This window comes from Choloepus didactylus, chromosome 14 (genome assembly GCF_015220235.1).
Source record: "Choloepus didactylus isolate mChoDid1 chromosome 14, mChoDid1.pri, whole genome shotgun sequence".
NCBI classification, from domain to species: domain Eukaryota; kingdom Metazoa; phylum Chordata; class Mammalia; order Pilosa; family Megalonychidae; genus Choloepus; species Choloepus didactylus.
Window position 1 is genome coordinate 16733170 of NC_051320.1, and position 16059 is coordinate 16749228.

At 37.7% G+C, this 16059-nt stretch overlaps 1 protein-coding gene across 4 annotated transcripts in view; it reads right to left on the bottom strand.

Annotated features, from left to right (window-relative positions):
- Nucleotides 1-16059, bottom strand: part of CA8 (carbonic anhydrase 8) — a 292778-nt gene that overhangs the window by 12703 nt on the left and 264016 nt on the right. The window contains exon 10 of one of the 4 annotated variants that reach the window (XM_037802538.1): nt 850-2550. The exons of the other annotated variants lie outside the window; for them this stretch is intronic. The gene's annotated coding sequence lies outside the window, so the exon portion shown is untranslated. Of the gene's footprint in view, nt 1-849; nt 2551-16059 lie in introns of those variants that run through there. 4 annotated transcript variants of the gene reach the window in all.

Here is a 16059-nt window from a genome sequence, read left to right on the forward strand (position 1 = left end):
GAGACTGACAGAGATTAGTAACGTTTTCAAGGTCAGGCAACTAATAGTGGTGGAGCCAGCACGGATCTCTCCACCATGCTCCATGCTCGCCAGGGTCCCCAGGGGACCCTGTCACCAAGAGGAGGGTCTCAGGGAGTTCTGTTTTCTTTTTGTTGTTGTTCTGTATAATATGAATTTTCTACCATGAACATGTCTTATATTTGTAGAGAAGGAAACAAAAATCAAAGAGAGAAAGAAATCAGAGGTGACCTTTGCCACCTCAATTCCTAAGTAGTTGGAGAGGAACACATTTCAATAAACTGAGGAGTAAAAAGATGAGAAAGAGGTGGAAAGCATACTGCATGACTAACAAAAAAGGACAAAAAGCCTTCTTTAAAATATTCATTCCATGGTGTAAGCACAAATTAGAATAACCCTTAGAGAAGGTACTATGGCAACATGTTGCCAAAAATTAAAGCATTCATGTCTATTTTTCTCAGAAATTTATATAGAAGACTGAAGGAAACAAAGCTATACCAAGACGTTCATCATTTTTCGCCCTTTGTTCTTCTGAGATATGGTATAGTGAAAAGAGCTCAGGGTTTGGCGCTAAACCTACCTGGGTTTGAATCCTTGCTTTGCACCCTACTGGCTGTAACCTTGGCCAAGTTACTCAACCCCTCTCAGCCAGTGTCTTTATTTCTAAAACATAAATAAAAACATATGCCTTACAGAATTGTTGTGAAGATTAAATGAGATAAAATAGCATGGTATCTAAAATATTTTAAAAAAAGCATTAGTTATTTTCCTTCTCATTACTAACTAATATATACAACCCTGGAATGAATATATAAATTTTAGGCAAAACTCCATAATCATATAACCTGGTAATTTCAATATTTTTCTGCACTAAAGCATCATAAAACATTAAACTTAGCTTTTAAAATCCTTCAGAAGTAAACCTATGTTACGATACTTTGACACTTTCTCCATCTCAATTAGCACTAAACTAATTAACAAAACTGTTTTATACCCTACAGTGAGTCACATTTTTCTTCCTTCTTCCCTAATCCCTTGTGTGTTGTAAGGGTGATAGAGTATCTAATTACATCTTAATTGAATGCACATATTATGCATTTTTCACTAGTTCAAGCTTAATGCTTTTTAGTCCAGAAATCAAAGTCAATGAAATTAAGTTGAATTGGGATTTGCGCAACTATTATAATGAGAGAAGGTTTGTATTACGTATCATTATAAGTAAATGTGGGTTTTAGCATTATTTCCTGATGGAAATATTTCAGGTATCAGAATATGTCATAAATGACTAGTTTACATGATTAATAACATTATTTTTCTTATTTATAATCTTTTATTCCTCATTACAGTGATTTTATTGCTGGGGACCACTAAATATAATCATTCCTTAAAGAAAAGATATCACTGGAGAATTGTTGGTTGTACCCAAACTAAAATCAGAATGAACATTCATATCTGCGAGACATTATCTGAGTTCCTCAGCAGCAAAATGGCTGTAGGAATTCTCACTTGCTGCTAACAGAAGGAAAGCATAAATCCTAGAATATTTAGAAAACAACCAGTGCCATTAATCAAAAATATTTATTTACAGCAAATCATAAAATACTAACAAAATGGCATTTCAATTTGGTTAATACTTTAGGATACTGTAGACTATTTCATTACTTTTTTTTTTTTTTTTTCCTTTTACATTATGTAAGATTACAGAAAACCTAAGTGGATATTCTCAGACAATAAAGGCTTGTTTGCTTGTTTTCTAGATATGGAGAGGAGCCATCTGGGATCATTTAAAGACCTCCTCAGGCATAAGACTATATTAAACAGATCCAATTCAACTCTATGCTCCTAAGATGTCTCTGAAAAAGGCAAGCCCTAAAGACATTCATAAGTTTCTGCCCACTAAAAGAGCAACAAGAATTCAGAAACTCTGAAAGGGTTTGAAAAGAAACACAATAATGAAAAAAAGACCCATCAAACCCATATGGTTTTATTATTTTAACAGTTATTTCATTTTGGAGAATGTACTACCTAATGGCAAACTTGACTGGAGAAACCTCCATATTATCTAACAAATATTTCAGATTCTACCCAGGATATTCGGCATTGTCTAGATTATAATGGCCTTGTTTACTGTCAAAACAATATAGGACTGTATATTTAACTGGGATGTTTGTTTAATTAATACTGAAGTAGCCACAAGAACAAAGCAGACCGATAAGTACTAACATGGAAATATCTCTATGACCTACGGTTAAATGAAAAATTTTGCAAAGGGTATATTTCTGTTAATAATATTTAAAATAGATTTGTTCTCACTATTTTGAGGGCCACGACAGTGTCTACCTTTCTCATACATGATTTCTTCTCTAACTCACCCTTTTCCTTTCTTCAGGAGATGGGGTCTGTCCCCACTAGAGGAGTCTGGAGTGAGTTCCTTCTCATCCTCATGTCATTTCATTTCCATTCTGACATTTCAGATTCCCAGGTTTTGCTATGTAGCAAACTCAATCTTGCACTTGTTGAGTTAGAGGTTCCCTGACGCATTCAAAAGAAAAATCACATGGTTGGGCATTCAAGTCTAGAAGTTAATAGAGAAGCCTGGTTTGGGAATACAGATGAGTGAGTCATCTGGATTTAAGTGGTAGCTGAAGGCCCATGTATGGGTGAGGTCACCTATGGAGAGAAGAGGCCCTAAAGGATGAGCTGTGAGGTCTCCAACACTAAATGGACCCCTGTTCTACTTTGCTAATGCTGCCACCATTAAGCAAAATACCAGAAATGGATTGGCTTTTATAAAGGGGGTTTATTTGGTTACACAGTTACAGTCTTAAGGCCATAAAGTGTCCAAAGTAAGTCATCAATAATTGGGTACCTTCACTGGAGGATGGCCAATGGCATCTGGAAAACCTCTGTTAGCTGGGAAGGCATGTGGCTGGTGTCTGCTCCAGAGTTCTGGTTTCAAAATGGCTTTCTCCCAGGACGTTCTCCTAGGCTTCAGCTCCTCAAAAATGTCACTCTTAGTTGATCTTGGGGCATTTGTCCTCTCTTAGCTTCTCCAGAGCAAAAGTCTGCTTTCAACAGCCATCTTCAAACTGTCTCTCATCTGTAGCTCCTCTCTCAGCTTCCGTGCATTCTTCAAAGTGTCCCTCTTGGCTGTAGCAAGCTTGCTCCTTCTGTCTGAGCATATATATAGTGCTCCAGTAAAGTAATCAAGGCCCATGCAGAATGGGTGGGGCCACACCTCCATAGAAATTATCCAATGAAAGATCATGCCCACAGTTGAGTGATCACATCTCCACGGAAAGATCCAATCAAAAGTCTCCAACCCAATCAACATCAATACATTTCCTGCCCACACAAGACTGCACCAAAGATAACAGCATTTTGGGGGACATAATATATCCAAACCAGCACAACCCCTAAGCCTACAGAGGATACAGAGGAACTGCAGCCCAAAAATCAGAAAGAAATTCTGTGTTACGGATTCCCAAAAAAGAGCGTGGCAGGAATGAAGTCAGTATCAACCACTGCTGAGAGGTCAAGGAAGATGAGCTCTGAAAACACACCTTGAAATGTTCTGCCCTCAGGAAACTTACAATTTTTACTGGTGAGGAAAAACCACCGACACTCATTTTGTCATGTGATTAAGTAACAATAAAATATCTAAAATATGAAAAAGACAATAAACAGTCACATTGCCATTCACAATTTCCAAATAATTCAAAGTTTAATATAAAAGTTCAGAGAAGAAAGTAAGCACTTTGATTTAATTGACAAATATTTACTATTTGCAAGGTACTAGATTGGGTTCCAGATTGGTTAGTTAAGGTGTACTTCATTTCCTACCTAAGAACTTTAAATTTCATATTGTACTTTAATGGCATTATGATTTCCTTGACAACTGTTATGACAGGATTTTCTAAAGACAGAGGCTTCATGTTCATGTATATTACTTCTTGATCTGATTCCCTAATCCCTACTTCACATATTGAGTGTCTGCTTTCCAGAATACTGGATCCAAAGGCTGCTGTGATGAAAGAATCTCCATAATGAAATAATGTATGCATATTTTTAAGGGCATTGCTTTTAAATGACTGTTTCTATCACTTTCACCAGTTCTATAGTTTAATAGCTTTATATACTTGAGGAAGTCAATATATTATATTTTCTGGACCTCAGTTTATTGATAAAGTTAAAAAAAGAATGCTGTTCTTGAAGAGTTGTTTTAAGATGAAATGAGATAATATGTGCAAACCACCTAGCATTTATTAAAAATAAATTATTATTACCATTGGAAGTTTTCGGGAAGGGTTTATTAGCCTTAAACAAAACGTATAAAACTATCAGAGTCCTTTTCATCTGCTCTTACTTTGCACCATGTCTAGTGTAGAGTCACCAGGTCTCAGGACACACTAGGGATCCGGCCTCCTGTGCGGAAGTGGGGTAGGGAAGAGGATTTGGCTCCATCAGCCGGGCTCTGCCATGCCCCCCACCGCAGGTCCTCCAAGATCAGAATAAGGGCTCCGACTACCAAACATTTAATGACACCTATTCTGCATCTTTGTGTTGCTCTTTGGCTAAATAAATTTGTGAAATGCTGCATACTACATCCTATTCTTTGGGAAATTCACAGAGGACCACTGCATATTAAAGACTCTCAGAAGTCGTGCATGAAGAAAATCTCCTTAACCCAATATTTTACAAACTTCAAACTTATTTGACCACAAGACCCTTTAGTGTATGTGTGTGTGCATGTGTGTGTGTGTGTGTGTGTGTGTGATATATAAAACCTGCTAATGTCCCATGAACTAGAATACCATGCAATACATTTTGAACAATGCTAGGTTAAAACATTATTTCTTCATCCAGTCCCTGTAAAGTGTATCTGAAAATGCAGAAGGGTGACAACATAACTCACTGGAATATTAGGTGTGATTAAAAGGAGCTTTTACTTAACAGTTTGGCTATATGGCATAGCTTTCCTTGTTCTGGCTCTGTGGTAATTGCAACAAGCCTAAAATTTAAAATTAAGTGAAGTGGAATTTAAAATTAAGTGAAGTGGGACTAACACTTATTGTTAAGTGCATTATTGGAAGAGCAAAAATAAAAATAAAAAAAATAAACTAATGTAGTACTAAACTCAGAAAATAAAGAGAGAGATTAGTGAAGCTGGTTTAGTTTGGAAAGACTTCATGGAAGTGAAATCTGGTCCTTCAAACATCAACAGGATTTAAATGGAGAACAGAGAATATTCTAGATTTGGGGATGGTAAACTCCTGGGGATGACCCTCAAAAGGTAGAAGGCTGAACAAAGCCAGCTGATTTCTAATAAACTGCCAGGGTATCTAAGAAATCAGGGAAACAAAAAAGAAAAATCAGTTGCTTAAAAACAGAAAACTGAACATCAGGTAAAATTTCAGTGAAAATTAGAGGAATGCTAATTTCCCCAATTGTTTCTATTCTTACACAACTGAAACAGGAGCGGTTTCTGATTTTCTAAGTCTAATATAAACTCTTTATATCTGCTTAATAACAATCCCAATTTTCAACAGAGGCAATGTTTTCGTAAGACACTATTTAAATTATTCTGAGTTGTCAAGCATATTCCTCAATTCCTTAAGCCACTATTTTATAATCTGGCTGATAAGATTCCTAGGTAATTCTCTGAAAGTTGTCTTAATTGTATTATAAACACACACACACACTCACACAATTAATCTACATATTAATCATATTCCGATTCTATTTCCTATTTTCATTTTTAAGAGTCTAAATCATAATGAAATGCTCACACAAGGGTTCCCTTTGATAGTGTTGCTTCTATAGCATCCAATATTTTGGGAGGTACAGAAAATGTAAAAACAGATTCATTCAATAACCAATAAGAATATCTCTTTTAATTTCTTATTAGAATATATGTTATTTCCAATGATTTCTGCACTTATTTTTTAGCATTGTTATTTATTTCCTCAAATCAATTTTTCAGCTTTAGTTTTCCAGATGGAAACTTAAGAAAACTTCACTCATGAAGAAGCATTCATTTCCATTTCTTCCTCATTTACCTGTTGCCTCTTTTACATGATAAATAAAATTCATAAAGACCAAGGAAAGCATATTCATCACAGGATCAGGGAACTTATAAAAGCATAGAAAGTATTTTAATGTCATTTAATACCACAGTCTCCTAGAAATCTCACTCCAAGTGTCAAACTTCCTTGTAGTCTATATAGATAAATTATTCCCTTAGCTAAGCTGAGTTCTTTTTGCTGATACTGAAAGTCATTTCACAAAGTCAACAAACACTTCTTGAGCAACCATGAGGTAACAGGCGTAACAGAGTATGTTTAAATCAGAGAACCTAGTTCCAGTGATCTTCTTATGGAAAACGTATTTTTTAGGTTTAAATTCATGAAATCTGCTATGTTTAAGTTATCTGAATATGTTACTGTTCAACATACAAGCTAGCCCATGACTACAAAAATTATCCTCTTTTCTTCTCCCCAAATAAAACTTTATTTTAATTCATGGCAAAAAATAAACACTAAATCATTCAATAATTTTTATTCACAATAAATTACTGTTTCTAAAACATAAAAAGGAAAAAAGGACAATTTGGAAGCAGGAATTACTTTCCTTGTTTAGCAATTTTGAAGAAATGCCTATTCAGCTTTAATAGTTGCCATTCTTGGGTTAATAACAATTTTTTTATATCTCATCATCAAAACGTAATAGATAGTTTGAGCATCCTTGCTGTTGGGCATTTTCCCAAAATCATTTTGAGATTCCTTAGGAAATCCATTCCATTTTGAGGAAATTCTATATGATACAGTAAACAGAAAACAGCTATATCCATTGAGCTTTCAATTCTCATCCTAATGCTGTGCATCATGTTAAATTATTAGAGTGAGGAAAGTCCACATTCTATTGACTGAAAATATGGCTTTGAGCTTCCCATTTATTCTGGAAGGATAATAGCTTTCTCCTGCTTGGTCATTCAGAGTTGGCATTCTCCCTTTCCCCACAGAGCCCCTCCTTTTCTACAGTGCCTTATCCTTTTCTAACCTATAACTCTCTTAGGTTATAAAGGAAAATTGACATGAAATTGATGCCAGGTTCAGCTTTATTAAAGCCAAGAAGACGACATTATTAATTGTGAAAGTACATGTGGGGAAGGTCAACAGGGTCAAGGATGACTTCAAAGACCAAGGGAAAAACTGAGAACAAGTCTGACGAAGGGATTGCTGAGAGATTCTCACTGAATAACTCCTCTTTTATCATCTTCCTTTTTTGTTTTTTAAAAATCCTATTTGGGGGCATACTTTTATTTCCCTCTCTTAAAGAAGGAAAAAAAAGAAACTAAAGAGCCCTATGGAAGTGTTTATTTGTTTGTTCTTACAGAAAATAGTTAATTATAACTAAGCATAACTACTGTATATGTGTGCAGTTTAACAATGTTCGAGTCACAGAAAAAATAGGCAAATCTTTGGTCAGGTTAGCCTGAAAAAAAAAAAAAAAAAAAAACAGGCTAATATAATGAAATAAACAGGCAAATAGTCATTTTGTAGGACAAAGGCATAGTTCATACTTCCTAAATGGTCATGAAAAGGTCACAGATTATTCATGCAGATCAGAACCCTCCAAATGCCCAGAACATGTCACGCAAAAAAAGAACCTTGTCATATTAAATCCAGAAACTATGAGTTATTTTAGTAAAACACAGCTAAAATAAATCTACATCTTTTGAACATTTTTAGAGAACTGCCAGGAAAAACATTTTTTTGCCTTTTCAGTTCTAAGAGCTTAAATGAAACATTCATGCATTAAATTCAAAGCCCAACTGTCAAACCATCTCACTTTAATAAAAATTTGAATTACCTGCCTTAGGGCATTATTAAACATCAAATAAAAAGCACATCCATAATTCTGATTTCCCAATATAATTTTTATGTAGAACTATGACTAGGTTTGTATTACACATTTTGAGATAAAAGGATCAAAAATGTAATCATAGAATGATGAAATCAGAATTGGAGTCACCTTAGAAAGAATTTCTACATTAATCTTAAGAATTCTATGGGAAATCACCCCCTTTTAAGTAATCAGCCACCAAGATAAGAAAACAAATCCATTTTCTTTTTTGAAATACCTAAATTGTAATTAATTAAAAACTTTGAAAAATAGAGGTTATGCTTCCATCACGTAATGAATGTGAGATATCTGAAATATATGTAATTGTTTCATAACAAAAAATCGAGTCTTTTTGTGAGTGTGTCTGCGTGTGTGTGTGTGTGATAAAACGGTAGGTTATTTAGAGACAGGCAACTCTGGTCTAGAACAGCAACGGATTAAAAATTCAAGGCAAAATCCTATTTCCTGAGAAGGGCCATTTAAAATTACTGATGTTCATAGAGGTTATATTAAGCCTAGACTAGAGAAATTCATAAACATATGTTTGCCAAACCTAAACATCCTTAGCTGTCTGTAATTCTCACTAAGCCTTTCCTGTAAGCCCATCCTTCCAAACCTCCACTCCACTCCCATCTCCCATCTTCCCTGACGCACTCACCCCTCCTAGCTATTACCCTACTCTTCATTAAATAATAAAATGCTAAATCTATAAACCACCATCTCCTTCTTTAATATTATAGCCCAGAAAGTGCCGGTTCTCTTAACAAAAGTCAGTCTCCACATATGCTCAGGATTTTACCCCTTTCAACTCTTCAGAAATTTCACTGCTGTGATGAACCCCTCTTTTTCCTTCAACCTCTCATCCTCTACTGACTCATTCCCTCTGTCCCAGCATAAAATCAAGTTCTAGAATTTCTTTAAAAAAAAAAAAAAAGTCCCCCTCAATCCCATTCGCTCCTGTCTACTGCTCTGACCTTCTGGTCACCCTCACCTGCACTCACCTTTGCCAGCTGCTGTGTGCATCCCTCATCGTCATGCACATGGCCACCCTGACGGCCAGGTGGAAACCTGTCCTAACTTCTGCAAAGGCAGAGGTTAAGTCAGGGGCTCTGCCAGCCCAACGGCACAGCTCCCATTCCAGCCCTGCCACTCAGTAACTGCATTTCTTTGGGCAAGCTACCTAACTTCAGTGTGTCTCAGTTAATTCATATAAAAACCTCACATAAAATTTTATGAACATTTAATGAGCTAATCCATACGTTACATAAAACACTATATATATATATATATATATATGGAAATGCTATGCCAACAACTCCCATATTTCATCCCAAACCTCTTTCCTGACCTCCATTCTCAAAATTCCAACTACCTTTATGATTGCCCACTACTGTGACACACAGGCATCTATGACATACTGTATCTGACTTAATTCTTTCTCTTTCCAGTCCCAAACAAGAGCCTCCCCCAGCTATCCCAACTGTTCCTGTTTGCTACTGCTGCCAGAATGCAAAATACTAGAGATGGATTGGCTTTAAAGGGTGTTTATTTGGTTACACAGCACAGTGTTAAGGCCACAAAGTGTCCAAGGTAAGTCATCAACAACCAGGTACCTTCACTTCAGGATGGCCAATGGTGTCCAGAAAACCTCTGTTAGCTGGGAAGGCACATGGCTGGAGTCTGCTCCAGAGTTCTGGTTTCAAAATGGCTTTCTCCCAGGATGTTCCTCTCTAGGCTGCAGTTCCTCTTCAAAATGTCATTCTCAGTTGCTCCTGGGGTATTTGTCCTCTCTCGGCTTCTCCGGAGCAAGAGTCTGCTTTCAACGGCCATCTTCAAACTGTCTCTCATCTGTAGCTACTCTCTCAGCTTCTGTGCATTCTTCAAAGTGTCCCTCTTAGCTGTAGCAAGCTTGCTCCTTCTGTTTGAGCTTATATAGTGCTCCAGTAAACTAATCAAGGCCCATGCTGAATGGGTGGGGCCACACCTCCATGGAAATTATCCAATCAGAGTTATCACCCACACTCAAAGAATTACAATCTGATCAACACTAAAACCTCTGCCCACACAAGATTGCATCAAAGATAATGGCATTTTGAGGGACATAATACATTCAAACTGGCACACCAACCTCACTCAAAGGCACTCTATCCACATAGTTTCTAAAGCCAAATACCTGAAAGTTATCTTTGACATTTCCATCTCCCTCTACCCTCATCTAATTATCACTGTGTATCACCCTCCAGGGTCTCTTCACATACATCAACTTCTCTCCAACTCCACTGCTCCTGTTCTAGCCCAAGCCTCCATATATGTCACCTTGGCTACACAGAAGACTTCTAAAAGTTCTTCCTCATCCTACCTTGGCCCACTCTTATCCATTCATTCTTCAGCCAGGATGATCTTTTGAAAATATGCATTGGTTCAGCTCATTCCGCTGAGTAAAAGCCTTTAATGATAATGAAATAAATATTCCTTAGCCCGGTCGACAACGCACTGTAAAATCTGGCCCTGCTTACCTCTCCCCTTTGAGCTCCATAACCCAGATATGTGGTCCTTCTTTCAGGTATCTCAATGCAGCAAATTCTTACCTCCTGCCACACATAGAACCCCATCAGGGTTTCTGCAAAAAAAAAAATTCCCTCTACCTGAAATCTCCTTCCCCATATTTCTTTGTTCTTTTTATTCATGAAATTTCCTACAATTTGTAATTGTATATTTTGGGGGTGTTTATTTTTCCATTCTCGGGTTTTCCATCTCAGACCATAAGCTCTAAGTGGGCTTCTCTCTGTATACTCAAAACCAATCACATAGCAAGTACCTAACAATTTTTGATTGACTATCATTTTAATTTTATGGCTCACCCATTTATAAGTCTTACAGCAAAACACTCTTGTTTTCTCCATTGTCACCATATACGAATTAGTCACAGTTTGTTCTCATTTCTGCCAAATGTGACTTTGCCTGGTCCTCATCATCTCCAAAATTAGAAGAAGGGGAAGGTGAATATATTGACTAACTTAGAGGCTGAGGATGCATGAAAGATTGGCATGAAGCTGGCTGATATACAACTTATATAGTACAAAGGAACAACTAATTGGCTTAAGACATTCAAGACACAAAGTGTTATGTGTTGTGACAGATTCAAACTAAAATAAACATGGCCCAGGGAGGTGGGGCAAGATGGCGGAGTGGTGAGGTGTAGGTTTTAGTTACTCCTCCAGGGAAGTAGGTAGAAAGCCAGGTACTGCGTGGACCGGACACCACAGAGTAATTTGACTTTGGGCATACTTCATACAACACTCATGAACACCTGAGATCAGCAAAATCTGTAAGTTTTCACGGCCAGGGGACACGCGCCCCTCCCTCCCAGGCTCAGTCCCGTGGGAGAAGGGGCCGTCAGCGGTGGGAACGAGGAGGGAGAACTGCAGTTGCGGCCCTTATCAGAAACTCAGTCTACTGATCCAAACTCCAAACATAGACAGACTGAGACGAGACACCAGAGAATCCGGGAGCAGCCAGCCCAGTGGAGAGGAGAAAGGGATAGCAAAAACAGCAAGAAAAACCCAAAAATAAAAGCAGAGGCTTTTCAGAGTTCTGGTGAACATAGAACAGGGAAGGGCAGAGCTCAGGCAGAGTCAGGCTCATATGCAAATCCAGAAGAAAAATCGGTTTCTCTGCCCCCTGGACCTTTCCTTAATGGCCCTAATTGCTTTGTCTCTTAGCATTTCAATAACCCATTAGATCTGCAAGGAGGGCCTTTTTATTTTTTTTTTTATCTTTTTCTCAAACAATTACTCTAAGAAGCCCAATACAGAAAGCCTCAAAGACTTGCAATTTGGGCAAGTCAAGACAAGAGCAGAACTAAGAGAGCTCTGAGACACAAGGCAATAAGTACAGTGGCCGAGAAAATTTACTAAACACCACAACTTCCCAAGAAAAGGGGGGCGTCCTCTCACAGCCATCATCCTGGTGGACAGGGAACACTCCTGCTCACTGCCAGCCCCATAGCCCAGAGCTGCCCCAGACAACCCAGTGTGAAGGAAGTGCTTCCAATAACATGCAAACACCACAAAATTGGGCATGGACATTAGCCTTCCCTGCACCTTCAGCTGGTTGTCCCAGAGTTGGGAAGGTGGAGCAGTGTGAATGAACATGCCCAATTCAGCCATCCTTTCAGCGGACTGGGTGCCTCCCTACACAGCCCTGCAGCCCAGAACCACTCTGGGGGGATGGCACTCACCTGTGCCACAGCACAGTCATCCCTCAACAGAGGACCTGTGCACGGCCTGGAAGAGGGACCCACTCGCAAGTCTCAGGGGCCATACACCAATACCAAGGACTTGTGGATCAGAGGCAGAGACAAACTGTGGCAGGACTGAACTGACAGATTACACTACTGCAGCAGCTTTAAATCTCCAGGAAAACCAGGGAGATTTCATTGCTAGAGCAGCGCCCCCCTGCCTGACCACCCAGCCACACGCCCAATATACAGGGCAGGCAACACCAACTACATACGCAAGCTTGGTACACCAATTGGACCCCACAAGACTCACACCCCCACTCACCACAAAGACAAAGTGGGGGAGAACTGGCTTGAGGGGAATAGGTGGCTCGTGGACGCCACCTGCTGGTTAGTTAAAGTGTACTCCACGAAGCTGTAGATCTGACAAATTAGAGAGAAGGATTTCAATCAGTCTACAAATCCTAAAAGAACCCTATAAAGTTAATAAGCAACTAATGCCAAGAGGCCAAAACAACAGAAAATTTTAAAGCATATGAAAAAACCAGACGATATGGAAAGCCCAAGCACACAAATCAAAAGATCAGAGGAGACACAGTACCTGGAGCAATTAATCAAAGAACTAAAGATGAATGACAAGACCATGGCACAGGATATAAAGGACATGAAGAAGAGCATGGCACAGGATATAAAGGACATCAAGAAGACCCTAGAAGAGCATAAAGAAGACACTGCAAGAGTAAATTAAAAAATAGATGATCTTATGGAAATTAAAGAAACTGCTGACCAAATTACAAAGATTCTGGATACTCATAGTACAAGAATAGAGGAAGTTGAACAACGAATCAGTGACCTGGAAGATCACAGAATGGAAAATGAAAGCACAAAAGAATAGAGAAAAAAATCAAAAAAATCAAAATGGACCTCAGGGATATGACAGATAATATAAAATGCCAAAATATAAGACTCATTGGTGTTCCAGAAGGAGAAGAGAAGGGTAAAGGTCTAGGAAGAATATTCAAAGAAATTGTTGGGGAAAACTTCCCAAATCTTCTAAACAACATAAATACACAAATCATAAATGCCCAGCGAACTCCAAATAGAATAAATCCAAATAAACCCACTCTGAGACATATTCTGATCAGACTGTCGAATACTGAAGAGAAGGAGCAAGTTCTGAAAGCAGCAAGAGAAAAGCAATTCACAAAATACAAAGGAAATAACATAAGACTAAATAGTGACTACTCAGCGGCCACCACGGAGGTGAAAAGGCAGTGGCATGACATACTTAAAATTCTGAGAGAGAAAAATTTCCAACCAAGAATACTTTATCCAGCAAAGTTCTCCTTCAAATTTGATGGAGAGCTTAAATTTTTCACAGACAAACAAATGCTGAGAGAATTTGCTAACAAGAGACCTGCCCTACTGGAGATACTACAGGGAGCCCTACAGACAGAGAAACAAAGAAAGGAGAGAGAGACATGGAGAAAGGTTCAGTACTAAAGAGATTCAGTATGGGTACATTAAAGGATATTAATAGAGAGAGGGAAAAAACATATATGACAAACATAAACCAAAGGATAAGATGGCTGATTCAAGAAATGCCTTCACGGTTATAACACTGAATGTAAATGGATTAAACTCACCAATTAAAAGATACAGATTCACAGAATGGATAAAAAAAAATGAACCATCAATATGTTGCATACAAGAGACTCATCTTAGACACAGGGACACAAAGAAATTGAAAGTGAAAGGATGGAGAAAATATTTCATGCAAGCTACAGCCAAAAGAAAGCAGGTGTAGCAGTATTAATCTCAGATAAAATAGACTTTAAATGCAAGGATGCTATGAGAGACAAAGAAGGCCACTACATACTAATAAAAGGGGCAATTCAACAAGAAGAAATAACAATCATAAATGTTTATGCACCCAATCAAGGTGCCACAAGAGAGAAACACTGGCAAAACTAAAGGAAGTAATTGATGTTTCCACAATAATTGTGGGAGACTTCAACACATCACTCTCTCCTATAGATAGATCAACCAGACAGAAAACCAATAAGGAAACTGAAAACTGAAAACTAAACAATCTGATAAATGAATTGGATTTAACAGACATATATAGAACATTACATCCCAAATCACCAGGATACGCATTCTTCTCTTGTGCTCACAGAACTTTCTCCAGAATAGATCATGTGCTGGGACATAAAACAAGCCTCAATAAATTTAAAAAAACTGAAATTATTCAAAGCACATTCTCTGACCACAATGGAATACAGTTAGAAGTCAATAACCATCAGAGACTTAGAAAATTCACAAATACCTGGAAGTTAAACAACACACTCCTAAACAATCAGTGGGTTAAAGAAGAAATAGCAAGAGAAATTGCTAAGTATATAGAGACAAGTGAAAATGAGAACACAACATATGAAAACCTATGGGATGCAGCAAAAGCGGTACTGAGGGGGAAATTTATAGCACTAAACGCATATATTAAAAAGGAAGAAAGAGCCAAAATCAAAGAACTAATGGATCAACTGAAGAAGCTAGAAAATGAACAGCAAACCAATCCTAAACCAAGTAGAGGAAAAGAAATAACAAGGATTAAGGCAGAAATAAATGACATAAAGAACAAAAAAAAAACAATACAGAGGATAAATAACACCAAAAGTTGGTTCTTTGAGAAGATCAACAAGATTGACAAGCCCCTAGCTAGACTGACAAAATCAAAAAGAGAGAAGACCCATATAAACAAAATAATGAATGAGAAAGGTGACATTACTGCGGATCCTGAAGAAATTTAAAAAATTATAAAAGGATACTATGAGCAACTGTATGGCAACAAACTGGATAATGTAGAGGAAATGGACAATTTCCTGGAAACCTATGAACAACCTAGAATGACCAGAGAAGAAAGAGAAGATCTCAACCAACCAATCACAAGCAAAGAGGTCCAATCAGTCATCAAAAATCTTCCCACAAATAAATGCCCAGGGCCAGATGGCTTCACAGGGGAATTCTACCAAACTTTCCAAAAAGAACTGACACAAACCTTACTTAAACCCTTTCAAAACATCGAAGAAAATGGAACACTACCTAACTCATTTTATGAAGCTAACATCAATCTAATACCAAAACCAGGCAAAGATGCTACAAAAAAGGAAAACTACAGGCCAATCTCCCTAATGAATATAGATGCAAAAATTCTCAACAAAATACTTGCAAATCGAATCCAAAGATACGTTAAAAAAATCATACACCGTGACCAAGTGGGGTTCATTCCAGGCATGAAAGGATGGTTCAACATAAGGAAATCAATCAATGTATTACAACACATTAACAAATCAAAAGGGAAAAATCAAATGATCATCTCAATAGATGCTGAAAAAGCATTCGACAAAATCCAACATCCCTTTTCGATAAAAACACTTCAGAAGGTAGGAATTGAAGGAAACTTCCTCAATGTGATAAAGAGCATATATGAAAAACCCACAGACAGCATAGTACTCAATGGTGAGAGACTGAAAGCCTTCCCTCTAAGATCAGGAACAAGACAAGGATGCCTGCTATCACCACTGTTTTTCAACATTGTGCTGGAAATGCCAGCCAGGGCAATCCAGCAAGACAAAGAAATAAAAGGCATCCAAATTGGAAAGGAAGAAGTAAAACTGTCATTGTTTGCAGATGATATGATCTTATATCTGGAAAACCCTGAGAAATCGACAATACAGCTACTAGAGCTAATAAACAAATTTAGCAAAGTAGCAGGATACAAGATTAATGCACATAAGTCAATAATGTTTCTATATGCTAAAAATGAACAAACTGAAGAGACACTCAAGGAAAAGATACCATTTTCAATAGCAACTAAAAAAATCAAGTACCTAGGA